We start from the raw sequence: 13,958 nt of genomic DNA, 5'->3' as shown, positions 1-13,958 counted from the left end.
AACTCCAGCCGGGTCCCTCAGACCTGCTTTCCCAGCCACTTGACTGTCAGTCACGCCATCCACTACCCACACATTACCAACATGGGTCCCAATCCAGAGCTGTCGCTGCTATCCCAGGACTAGTAGCAGAACACAATGGGCCAACTATGCCTCGGAGAGAATCTTCTAAGCTCACAGAGGCTCAACTCAACCACTCGGGGGTCACACCTGTGTCTAGCTAAGCTAAGACCACTTCTGACAGCCCATTCACAATCCAACACAGAGTGCCCCAGGATTGAAAACCAAGTATAATTCTGCTGGTCCTCAGCCTAACAAGTTTGGTCAGAGCAAACAAGGATCCAGACAACCACTTATCAAAGGTTAGAGCCAATATCCACGACAACAAACACTACCAATGAACTATTTCCAGGTGCCCAGGTCCCATGACAACAAATAGTATTTTTAAAAATCTATTTCATATATAACTATATAACATTCCATTTTGTGAATATATAACCATCTAAATACGCCCCTAACATTAATAATTTCATTATTTTCAACACAATTAATACTTCAACAATGAACATTCTTTTGCTAATAGCTTTGCATAGTAAAATTTAAACAACTCAACGTGACATTGAATTCCAAACATGCAGGTAACTTAGAGTTTTGAATAATGAAAAAACAGAGACTGAATGTGGTATTCCACATTCAATCAGTATTTTCTCCCGAAGAGAAAGCAATGATAAATCCACGAGTGTTTCTCCAGGAAGCTTCATCCCTGGAAATCTTAACCATCTTACTCAGGCCTGTCCTAGGTGATTTGGTTTTTTGTCCCTGAAAGACAGTCTTAAAAAAAAAAAAAAAAAAGGGCATCAGCTGAGTGTGGTGGCACATGCCTATAATCCCAGCACTCAGGAGGCAGAGACAGGCAGACCGCTGTGAGTTCAAGACCAGCCTGGGCTACAAAGTGACTCCAGGACAACCAAGGCTAACACAGAGAGACTCTGTCTTGGAAAAAACAAACAAACAAACAAACAAACAAACAAAAGGCATCAACGCTGTCTAAGTTCACCATGACCATTTTCTGTTCCAGTAAAGAGGAAGTCACGGTAGTGGATGGAGTCCTCTCATGTAGAACCAGCTCTCTCCCTTCTGAGATGCCTCGCCAGCTTTATTCAGAAACAACATTTTAAGCAGGTGCTGTTTCCAGACACTTGCTTCCTGTGGGAGACAGAGAAGGAAATGATTTCAGCAGCGTTCCCTGACATCTGTGAATACAGACGGGGCACTCTATGCACATGACCCCGTTCTTTGCTGGGTAATTCTTTCCTATGTTTTTTTTTTCCTCTTTCTGGGGGCACAGAAAAGCTTCTATCTCTGTCGCTTTTCCTCTGCTGTGACAAAACACCACGACCAATGTTGCGTGCAGTCTTTATGGTGAATAGTCATTTCACTGATTTCAAACTCTATTTCTGATGTTTACAGCAAATGCTCCGCCTGCCTTGCTTTGGGGGTCAGAGGCGTGGGAGGGCACGTATTTGAAAACAACAACTATGCATTCGTTTGAATCGCTGAGCGCCAATCACTGCGGATAACATTTCCTGTTCAAGCCACAGCATCCTATCTCTAGTCCCCACAGGTTCATGGCCACCCCACGATGCAAAAATGTATTCATTGTAACGTTAAAAGTCTCTACAGCCTTTGCGATGCCAGCGACACTCGAAGTAAAAAAACCAAGGCTCCTTTGAGTTTAAGCCCATCTCTTCGCTACGCGTCCTCGTAAACACGAGTCGCTCACCTCCTGTGTTCAGTGGCACAGAGCCACCAAGCTCGCTATGGAAGACCATAATAAGGAAGGGGTAGACCAGATGTTAAATCCTGCTGTGTCCTGTCCAACGTCTGGGTTCCCAGGGGTGTGCATAACCCCGGAGTGATATACAGCCTCTCTCTTGAGCTAGCTCCGCACTATGCCTACAGTTTTCCTCGACTGATATCCCATGATCCTGGGATCTATGGCATTTGGGGGGGGGGGTCTCTTTCGAAACTTAGGTTTTATCTTTACAGTTTCATACCATGACCTTCTTGTAGGAAATACAACCCTGCCATATTTTACTTGGCCTCAGTGGCTTTCTGAAACCTTGGTATGTGTCACTGGGACCGCCACTGACCTTGCATGTTTTATGTCTACAGAACAAGTACCTGTAGACAAGGCTGCTGAAGGAGAGCTAAACATGTTTTTTTGGTTTTTTTTTTTTTTTTTTTTGGTTTAGATCACAAGTGGGGGATGGGAATAAGACTTGTGAGAGAGCAGGTGATGTTTATCCCCTTAGAAGTCGAACCACCGTGTGTGGGAGATTGGTTGTTAACCAGCTGAAAAACATCCTTGAAACAAATTCTGAGAGGAGATATAAATGTGGGCCAAAAACAGGAGGCGGGGCCTTGGGAGACTTGGGATAGTTTTGGCTGTTCATCGCTCCACTTCGAAACACTTCTAGAGAGAACCGCTCAAGGGACGGCTTTGGGGCTCTGGGCTCCAGGCTCCGGCTGAGGCTCCAGGTTCTGGTTGCTCCAGGTTCCAGCAGAAGAAATCCTGCTGATTACACCAGGAGACCCGTTCCTCGGAACTGATATCCTTACGGTTTCATTATTGTATTCTTTAATCTCCTTTTCCATTGTTTAGGTTAGTACTCTCAGTTAATAAGTTTGTAATGAAATATATTTGCTAAGAAAATTAAGCCTACAGGCTCTGCTGCCAACTCGACAGTTAATCTGCTCCCTTAAACCAAAGATGCACTGTTCTCATGTACACGGTGGCTAAATCAGAGAAGAGACTTCCGAAAGCAGTTCTTTTGAGGAGGAAACCCCTACTGCATCACTCTCCTTTAAGGCATTCTCCTTTCAAGCAAATATGCATTTTAATAAGTTGGAATATGCCACGGGTGCACATTTGCACATGCACTTTGCCCTTTGGGCACCTTTGCTATAGTCCCAATACAGAGCACAAGGTTTCTCCTTACTGGAGCTGATTCTTATAAGCTAATTAACTTGAAACTCATTCACCGCACTTTGCTCACCAAACTCCATACTCTTCACGCCTGGTGCTATACTTGCTTTCTCTCACTCTAGCTCTGGATAAGAACAGAGTGTCATTATCATGGCAGAGCCAGAATGCTGTGCTGTCTTGAAATTGCATCCACCAAACAAGTTGGTCCAGTACTTTCTAATTCAGCATCACTCAGGTTCTCAGCACAAGTGCAGACTGCTGCCAGATTCTTTGCCAGATCATACCACAAATGGCCTCTAGCCCAGTTCCCAAAAGAGCTCTTGTTCCCTCCTTTTATTTTTAAGATTTACTTTTACTTTATGTGGTGAACATTTTGCCTGCATATATACGTGTGTACCACATATATGCCTGGTGTCCTCAGAGGCCACAAAAGGGCATTGGATCTTGTGGAACTGGAGTTACAGACAGTTGTGAGCTGCCACATGGGCCTTCTGCAAGAGCAGCAAGTGCTCTGAACAATAGAACCATCTATCCAGTCTCTTTAGTTCTCTTCCAAACCCTCAGGAGCCAGAATCCAACCTCATGAATTTTATTTTGTTTTGTTTTTCAAGACAGGGTTTCTCTGTATAGCCTTGGCTATCCTGGACTCACTTTGTAGACCAGGCTGGCCTTGAACTCACAGCGATCAGCCTGCCTCTGCCTCCCGAGTGCTGGGATTAAAGGTGTGCACCACCATGCCCGGCTCCTCATGAATTTCTTTAATCATATTGGCTGTGGTGGTCTGAATGGAAAATGGCCCCATAGACTCTAGGGAGTGTAATTATTGAGGTGTGCTCTTTTTGGAGTAGATGTGACTTTGTTGGAGGAAGCATGTCACTAGGGGGTTGGATTTGAGCTCTCTGAAGCTCAGTGCAGGCCTAATGGCTTACTGTCTCTTCCTGCTGCCTGCTGATCCAGATGGAGAACTCTCAGCTCCTTCTCCAGCACTATGGCTGCCTGCATGTTGCCATGCCTCCTGTCATGATGATAATGGACTAATCCTCTGAACCGTAAGCCAGCCTCAATTAAATGTTTTTATTGTATTATAGTTGCCATGGTCATGGTGTCTCTTCACAACAATAAAAACTAACTAAGACACTGGTCCTCCAAACTCCCACCAGAACGGCCCACCCAGTTCTTTCTACTCAGTGAGAAAGACAGACAAACAAGGGAAGGCACAATTCAACAACAGTACAGGCTTTATTCAGGAAAAGGCTGTGGGGTGGGAGGCCTTAGGCTAAGAACCAAAGAGCCTTCTGTTCAGTTCTAGGCTGGGATCACTGTCAGGCAGAAACAGAAAAGAGGGAAGAGGGTAGAACATTTTTCTTTTCAGCCTGTGGTTGGTAGTTGCTAGGGATGCACAGTGAGTGATGAACTGGAGGATGTGGGGTGACGGATAAGCATCTCCTGTGTTCAGCCAGTACTCAGGGTAGAAATGATACGGAGGGCAAAGATCTAGAAAAGTAAGCTACTTTAACTCAGGGAACAAAGCTACTTCAGTCTGAGACCTGACGTTGTGTAATGAAATGCCACAACATGGCTTCACTATGGCTAACAACCACTCTACGGCTTTTATAGGCTAAAGGCGCAAACTTTTCCACATTCCTCCAAGGCCTGCAAACAACATGCTGGGGCTAGCACAGCAATAACCCCACTTTCTGTACCAGTTTTTCTGTGTTAGTTACTTTCCTCGATGCTGCAATCGAAATCTCTCACATGAAGCAACCTAAGGGAAGAAAAGGATTGTTCTGGTTTACTACTTTAAAAGACATAGCCTGTCAGGGATGTTATGCGGGGTGGGGTGGGGGTGGGGCTGGGGGCAGGGGGGACGAAACGGGATGAGGCACCTGGCCACATTGTATCCAGACAGGAAGCTGAGAACAGAAAACGAAGGCCTGACCATCATGGCCCACTTCTTCCATCAGTACCCCACCACCTAAAGCTTCTACTACTTTCTGGAAGAGCTGTACCAGCTGGGGAAATACAAGAGCCTTTGGGAAACATTTTACAACCAAACTGTCACAAATAACTAAATTTATAGAAAACTATGATGCCCCATTGACTAGAGACTCAACACAGTAAGCGTTTTAATTCTTCCTTAATAAACTGCTATCCAACCTCAGCAAGAGTTGTTACATTAATTTTTAACTGCAAAATAAAATCATGAAAATTGTACATATTATTTTGATATTTCAATGCATACATACGTTGGGTAGTGTTTAAAACATGTCTTTTGTCTTAAATATTTATCATTTCTTTGTCACTGGAAACTTTCCAAGTCTCTTCCTTCTTCCATTATATGAAGTGCATGGTACATTACGTCATCCAATATTGCCTATTATACACCACACTCAACATTATGGCTAAGATCAAGTCCTTCGAGTAAAAATAACTTGATCTACAAAGGTAGATCAAGGTATAAAATTTGCATTCATACTAAAGATTTCGGAATAAAGCCAGATTTGGTTTGTTTTTGTTTGGTTGTTTAGTTGGTTGGTTTGGTTTAGTTTTTTTGGAGGGGAGCTTTATTTATATTTTATGTGTTTGTCCGAATGTATGTCCATGCACTACATGCATGCAGTGCCTGTGGAGGCCTGAAGAGGGCGCATTATCCCCTGACGCTGGAGCTAGAGCTGCCACACGGGTGTTGGATATAGGATTGGTGAAGATCTTTTCCCAGTCTGTTGGGTGTTGTTTTGTTCTAATGACAGTGTCCTTTGCCTTACAGAAGCGTTTCAGTTTCATGAGGTCCCATTTATTAATTGTTGACCTTAGAGCCTGAGCTGTTGGTGTTCTGTTCAGGAAGTTGTCTCCTGTGCCAATGAACTCAGGCTCTTCCCCACTTTTTCTCCTAACAGATTAAGTGTGTCTGGTTTTATTTTGAGGACTTTCATCCATTTGGACTTGAGTTTTGTGCATTTTTCTACACGTAGCCATCCAGTTAGACCAGCACCATTTGCTGAAGATGCTATCTTTTTTCCATTGTATGGATTTGGCTTCTTTGTCAAAATTCAAGTGTCCATGGGTGTGTGTGGATTTATTTCTGGATCTTCAATTCAAGTCCATTGATCAACCAGCCTATTCTATGCCAGTACCATGTTGTTTTTATTACTGATGCTCTATAGTACAGCTTGAGATCCAGGATGGAGATTCTTCCAGAAGATCATTTTTTTGTCCAGGATTGTTTTAGCTCTTCTAGGTTTTTTGTTTTTCCATATGAAGTTGAGAATTGATCTTTCAGTGTTGGTAAAGAATTTTGTAGGTATCTTGATGGGAAGTGCATTGAATTTGTAGATTATTTTTGGTAAGATGGCCATTTTTACTATGTTGATTCTCCTGATCCATGAGCATGGGATATCTTTCCATCTTCTGATATCTTCTTCAATTTCTTTATTGAGAGATTTGGATGTTTTTTATCATACAAGTCTTTCACTTTCTTGGTTTGAGTTACACCAAGATACTTTATATTATTTGTGGCTATTGTGAAGAGTATAATTTCCTAACTTCTTTCCCAGCCTGTTTGTCATTTGTATGCAGGAGGGCTACTGATTTTTTTTTAGTTACTTTTGTATCCAGCCAATTTGTTGAAGGTGTTTATCAACTATAGGAGTTCCTTGATAGAATGTTTGGGGTCTCTTATGTTTACTATTATATCATCTGCAAATAGTGATACCTTCACTTCTTCCTTTACAATTTGTATCCCCTTGATAACTGGTGAAGTCTTAACTAAGTTCTCTGGGTTACTGTTAGATTCTCAGGGAGGAATAGCAAAAAGGGAGATTGGAGAAAAAATATTTAAGATGAATTTTTCTTTGAGTATGAGCAGTACAGCGAGGGGGTGAGGTGGGGGTGGGGAGAGGCTGAAGGAAGAGGCTTCAGCCTCAACAGACAAATATACCCATTCTTGAAAGTACCCAGAGTACAAGGGAGATCTTACGTCACAAAACAGCAGGCTTAGTTACTATGTGATCCATGCTAAGTGCCTGTGTTCATTGCCTGTGATTCCTGGATGGTTGGAGTAGGGAGAAAATTCAGATCTTTCTAAGAGTAGTGAATGACCTATCAGTAATCCCTAGCAGTAGGTGGAAGGAAAGGAGGCTGTAAGGAGTGTTTCCAAATAGTCAGAGCCCTCTGGAGTAGAACATGGAAGACTATGGATCTAAGTTACATCTATATCAGTGTCCTGCATTCGTAGTCACATAAAATAGTATTGACACTCAGCGGGCCAGACAGAAGGTACGTGGAACTTCTTTGTACATTTTCCCAAAGTCTGTAATTGTGAATTTAAAAAATAAAAATGAATGTATGGCAATTAAAGGAGCTGCTAAACAGAGAAACCATGTCTCAAAAACCAAAATAATAATAATAATAATAATAATCATCATCATCATCATCATCATCATCATCACACCAATGATGCTAAATGAAAATTGTGGAGTGCCTTAATGTCAGCAATGAGTTAATATCTGTCAAAACATCTCAGTTTAATAGAGACAATGGGGCAAATTCATAATCAAATTCACTCACATATCACATTACAATAATGGCAGTATGCACATCTTTTCAATCTCTAGAAAATGCCCAATAATTATAGATACAAGTAATTCAGTAATACACATATAAAAAGATGCTAACTCTCCTAATAAAATTTGTATGTGGAAAATTCAAGAATATTCCCATGAAGCCAAATTAAGCTGGGACTGTGTTAAACATATACTACAACTACAAGATCTTCAGATACAACAGATAAACAAATGAGAGAGGAAACAGCTTAGCATTTCCCCAAGCCACAAAACCACAGAGCAAGTGACAACAGAGGAAGACAGGAAACAAGACTGCACAAAGCTATTCGAAAACTACACAAAAATGGCAATAGTAAATCCCAAGAGTACAGTAATCTCTACCGAAAAGAAACAAAATCAGCTAAATGGATTAACTACAAGACCCACTCCATATTGTCTGAAGGGACTAACTTCGCCTGAAAAGACACATAAACAAAAGATAAAGCCATAGAAAAAGATATAAGAACCAGAGCCACATTTTTTCGACTTGTAGCTGATGAGTCAGACTTTACATTTCATACATGCTTTATTAAGAGAGCAGGGCAAGGTCATCATGCAACTCTAAAGGTGTCAACTCGTTAAGAGTAAAGAATGTAACGATGGCTTTGTAACAATGACAAACACATTCACTCAGTGCCAGAGCATCTAAGCATACTCAAAGAACGTGAGATCTGAAGGAAGACGTGGGTTGTAATATAAGCAGTGCATGGACTTGTCCATTTTTCCCTCCCAGCTTGACACAGTCTTGGGTCATCTCAGAAGAAGGAACCTCAAATGAGAAAATGTACCATCAGACTGGCCTGTAGGCATGACTGTCTGGGTGCTTTCTTGATTGATGCCTGATGTAGAGGAGCCCAGTTTACAGTGGGTGTCACTGTTGCTGGACAAGCGATCTTGGAGAGTCCAAGAAAGCAAATCGAGCAGGCCATGGGGATCAAGCTAGTAAGTAGCATCCTTCTATGACTTCCGCTCAGGTTCCTGTCTCCAGGTTTCTGTCCTGAGTTCCTGCCCTGACTTTTCTTCATGAATGCTGTAAGTTGGTAATGTGAACTAAATAAACCCTTTCCTCCCCAAGTTGCTTTTGGTAGGTGGTGTTTGATGTTTTATCACGGCAATGGAAGCCCAAACTAAGGTAGTAGGGGGCTTCAGCATCTGACTATCAACAACTGAAATTGTATCCAGACAAAATCAACAAAGGTATAACATATGCAAACTCTACTCGACACTGTGCAACAGACATTTACAGAATAGTCCACCCAAACCAGGAGAGTACATATTCTTCCCAAGCGCACAAGACATATCCTCCAGATTGGACCAATGTAAAGCCACAAAACAGTCGACGAACATAAGGAATCTAACATGTTTTGAGTATTTCTTCTGACCATAATGGTATATTACTTGAGGAGAGCTGTTAGAAAAATTAAGAGACCCTTCGAATGTGCAGAAATCAAGCAACATGCTCCTCAGTGGCCAGGAGCATTTAAAATTTAGAGATCAGTTGAGTAGAAACAAAACATATCAACTCGTGTGGGAAACAGCAAGAACAAAGTTCTAAACTGGACGCGGTAACACACATCTACCACCTCAGCCCTTGGCAGGCGAAGGCAAAATGATGGTAGTTTTGAAGCCTGAGCCACAGTGATGAGACACTGTCTCAAAGCAACGGTAAAAAAAAAAAAAGTTCTAAGAGGGAAGTTTGTACCAATAAACACCTGCACCAGAAAAGGGGGGAAAATGAAGCAGGGGAAGAAATACAGCAAGTTTGAGGAGACCCTAGACTGCATAGTAAGATCTTGTTTCAGGGGGAAAAAAGGAAGGGAAAAAAGTGGAGGAGGGGGAGGGGGAGGGAAGGGGAGATAAGAGGAAGGAAAAAAAGAGAAGAAGCAAAAGATCACAAACCAAAAAAAAAAAAAAAAAATTGGACATCAAGGAAGTAGAATACTAAAAGAAAAAGTATGAAATGCAAAATTCATAGAGGACCATGAACAATAATTAACAGAGAAACAGTAAGCTACAGACTAAAAATTTTGTCATTAAGGAAATCAAGAGTTGACACTTTGAAAAGATGAATTACATCTTTAGCTAGATGCAGAGAAAAAGACCCAAAATAAAATGATATATGAAAAAGAAGTAATTTTAACCAATGACTCAGTTTCATTGTTTAAAATAAAGACCTTGCTGTGTAGCACAGACTATACAGCACACACTGGCCTTAACTTACAATCTTTCCACATTAGTGTCCCTGTGTTCTATAATTACGAGTCTGAAGTTAGTAGTTCTATGTACTAAAGATGAATAATCCAGAGGTGACATTAAGACACATTTCTCATATCACTAAAAAGAATCAAATACTTAGGGACAAACTTAACTGAGAAAACAAATGAAATACACACTGAAAGCTATAAAAATACTACTGAAATAAATTAAATAAAATTACAAAAAAATCATGCAAAGACATTCATGCTTACAATGGAAAACTTATTATTATTAAGATGTCAATACTGTCTAAAACTACCCAGAGGTCCAGGGCAATTTATGTCACAATCCCAAAGGTGCTTCTGCAAATATAGAAATATCCACCCTAAAGTTCACATGAAATATCAAGAGATGCCTAATACACACAATCCAAAGACACAATAAAATTAGAATCAGAAATATTCAGATTCCAAAATTTACTACAAAGTTTTATCACAGTGTGCTTCTGGTGTAATGGCCTTCACATAGCTTAATGGAATAGAATAGAGTCAAGAAATTGCATTGTCATCCAACTGAAATGCCAATACCACTGTAGTAAAAAATAAAATCAATTTTTTGGGGTGACAGAAACGTTTAATCTCAGTACTCAGGAAGCAGAGGCAGGTGGATCTCTCTGATTTTCAAGCCAGCCTGGTCTACAAAGTAAGTTCCAGGACAAACAGAGATACACAGTGAGACCATGTCTCAAAAAGAAAACCAAAACAGACATTTTAAGAAATGGTACAATGAATTGCTTATTCACCTGATGACAAATGAAAGCAGAAATTTGCAGGCAAAAGGATGGGCCTAGAAAAGATTATCTCTCTCTCAGCTGAGGTTCCTAGCTCCAAATCCTCCAATGTGAGTAACCATAGAACCAGGAACATATAAAGGGACCATAGGTGTGTAGGGGGTTGCTGAAAGGGAAAAGCATAATAGCCTAATATAGCTGAGATGAAGTAGGAAACAGAAGTTCCAACTGAGGAGGAGGAGAGAAGTCAACACAGAAGGAGAAGGAGAGACAAGGGACAAATAACATCAAGGATGTTTGCTAAAGCTTCAAGGAATTATATTGATTTACATGTATCTAAAACTTTATACAGTACAAGTAAATGTAACAAGATGTGTATGTAAAAGGAAGCTAAGCCACATAAGAGCCATAGACTAAGAAAATCCATAGTTCCAGACACAAGAAACTTCTTTTTGGAGGGTTGGTCAAGTTAGCCCAAGTGATTTCCAAAACAATAGAGGTCGTCAATATAGTGGTTGCCTCTCAGGAGTTGTGGGTGGACCCATACTGTCGAAGACACCACACGCTTAGGACACATGACTCAGATGACCCGAGCTGGTTCTAACCTGAAAGCATTTTCCCTGCAGTCTAGCCTCCATGGCTCCAGAAAATACTATGCACACTGCCGCCAATAGAGGGAGGCAGGTAACAGTCCTACTCAGCTGCAGCATCTATGAGCTGTGACAACTACCAGCAGGGTAAGGTAGACATAACGGTGTGAGAAGTCGCACTCAGATGTCTGTGGCAGCTAACAGCTGCTGAGTTGGACTTATGGCACCTAACCAGGGGGGAAGTCAAGCCTGGTACTGGAGAATCTAGCCAGCTTCCAGGGGATCCTGAGGTCCTGGACCTTAGAAAAGTATTTACTACCTCCACTTTGTTAGACCAGCACAATTCCTTACTACATTCTAAATCTTATCCTTACACCCACATACGTGTAAGTGCCACCTCCTTACTACAAGTGAAGGCCATCAAAGCAAACCACAATTGGATGCAATGCCGAGACCAACACCAGAGGGTCTGTCTATGTCACAGTTCCTGCAGAAAACATCTTCAGAAAGGGTTAGAAAGAGTGCAAGAGTCAAAATACCAGGAAGTCTGCTGTGAAAGTGTCTCCTAGAAGTGGCTGCGTAAACCAGAAGCAACAACAATGTCGACATGGTAAGGGGAATTTTCATGGGGTCCACCTCCCCCCTGACAAAGAACTCTAGGCAACTGATGACTTCTGGGGGAAAGAATTAGCTTCTCCCAGGGATGTAACTTTATTTCAACTAAAAGACATTTGAAAATTACGCTAGATATACACATATAAAAGAAAAAGTCTTAATGTCTTTTACAAATATTAACTCAAAGTAGTTCAAAGACATAAATAAAATATCTAGAACTATTAAAAAATTTAAATATATAAGAAAAGTGCTAATGTCATTATTTTTGACAACAGTTTCTTGGCTCTGACACCAAAAGCATAGGTAATAAAAGAAAAATAAATGTAACTATATAAAAGAAATTTAAACTTCTGTGTATTGAAAGGTGTAATTAACCAAATGAAAAGGTGATTTAAAGAGCAGGGAAAATATTTGCCAAATGAATGCATGATAAAGCATTAATATTCAGAACATACAAAAACTCAAATGTAATGACAAAAGAACCCAATCATAAAAATATTTTTATTAATTCTTTGAGAATTTGATACACTGTACTTGGATCATATTCACTTCTTCTCCCAACTTCTCTGAGATCCACTCTGACCTCCCTCCCCACCCAACATCCTGTCTCCTCCATTTCCTCCTCCTTTTTAAGCCTATCAAGTGCAGTCAATCTTGGGTATGAGATCATCTCCTGGAGCATGGATCACCTACCAGTAATCACAACCTTAAATCAAAGTATCCCTTCCTCTCACAGAGGCTATCCATTGCCAGTAGCTCCTCAGCTAGGGGTGGGACTTCGGCCCACCCATCTCAGATTTTGCTCGTATATTGTTACAAGCTGAGTCCATAGGTGTAGCTGTCCTGTTGTCCAGGAAACACTGTTTCAGCATAGCCATCCACCTCCTTCCACTTCTATATTCATTGCTTGTCCCGTCTTCCACAATGACCCCTGAGCCTTGGGAGGAGTGGGTGAGACACATATACAGACGATACAGATGCAGATGATAGAGATACGGATGGTACAGATACGGATGATACAGATGCGGATGATACAGATATGGATACAAATAATACAGAATCAGATGATACAGATATGGATGATACAGATATGGATGATACAGATACAGATGATATAGATATGGATACAGATAATACAGATACAGATACAGATGCTACAGATATGGATGATACAGATACAGATATGGATACAGATAATACAGATACAGATACAGATACAGATACAGATGATACAGATACAGATACAGATACAGATTAGAGCTAATGCTTCAGTCTGCTATTCCCCACACATTGCCCAGTTCTGAGTCTCTGTGTTGATCACCATGTACTACTAAGAGAAGTTTCTCCCGCGGGAGATGCGCTGACCTATGCGTATAACATAAGTCATTAGAAGTCAGTTTAATATTATATCTGCTTTGCAAAATAATAGTAAGTCCTTCCCTAGGGTCTTTGATAGGTTCTTAGAAGATTTCTAAAATGTATACATACACAAATAATTTAAATGAAGCTATCTTGTAACAGGGATGCAATACCCTTTCTAAAAGCCTGTTTTTTGGAGCTATTGGCCACTGGGGTCCCACAGACACTCTCAAGCATGGTAGGCAATTGCCATTGTTCTTGGTTATTCGATTGTCCCTAGTATTCAATATAACTACTCATTAGGAGAAAAAAAGCAAGCAATGTGTCTAACAACACATGAGTGGATAGGACACGATACATAAACGTGTTACATACATACATACAACAGAACATTATTCAGCCTTGAAAAAGAGGAGAGTTGTGACATTTCCTCTGATACAGATGAATTCTCAAGATATTTTGATTAGTGGAATAAACTACACACACACACACACACACACACACACACACACACACACACACACACACAGAGTTTGATTCCACTTGTGTGAACGTCTCTAAGGATGGTGGTTTATGGGGCTAGAAGGAGGAGACATGAAAAGTTAATGTTTAATAGTAGCATTTGATTTAGGGAGGATGGAAAGTTCTGGAAATAGGTAACATCACTCAAAATGGTTAAAATTGTAATTTAGTATTATGAATTTTAGTTTTAATATACATGGTCACTGAAGTAAGCCACTACGCAATAGAAGACATGAAGGCGGGGAGAGAGGCCACTTTATGGTTATTGGGCAGAGAGAAAGCCCGAGCTCTTCATGTAG

At 40.9% G+C, this 13,958-nt stretch overlaps 1 protein-coding gene across 2 annotated transcripts in view; it reads right to left on the bottom strand.

Annotated features, from left to right (window-relative positions):
• Nucleotides 1-13,958, bottom strand: part of CD5L (CD5 molecule like) — a 114,597-nt gene that overhangs the window by 61,364 nt on the left and 39,275 nt on the right. The window lies entirely within an intron of this gene.

Source organism: Acomys minous (assembly GCF_964271855.1).
Source record: "Acomys minous genome assembly, chromosome: 19".
NCBI lineage: Eukaryota > Metazoa > Chordata > Mammalia > Rodentia > Muridae > Acomys > Acomys minous.
This window is presented reverse-complemented; position numbering and strand designations above follow the sequence as displayed.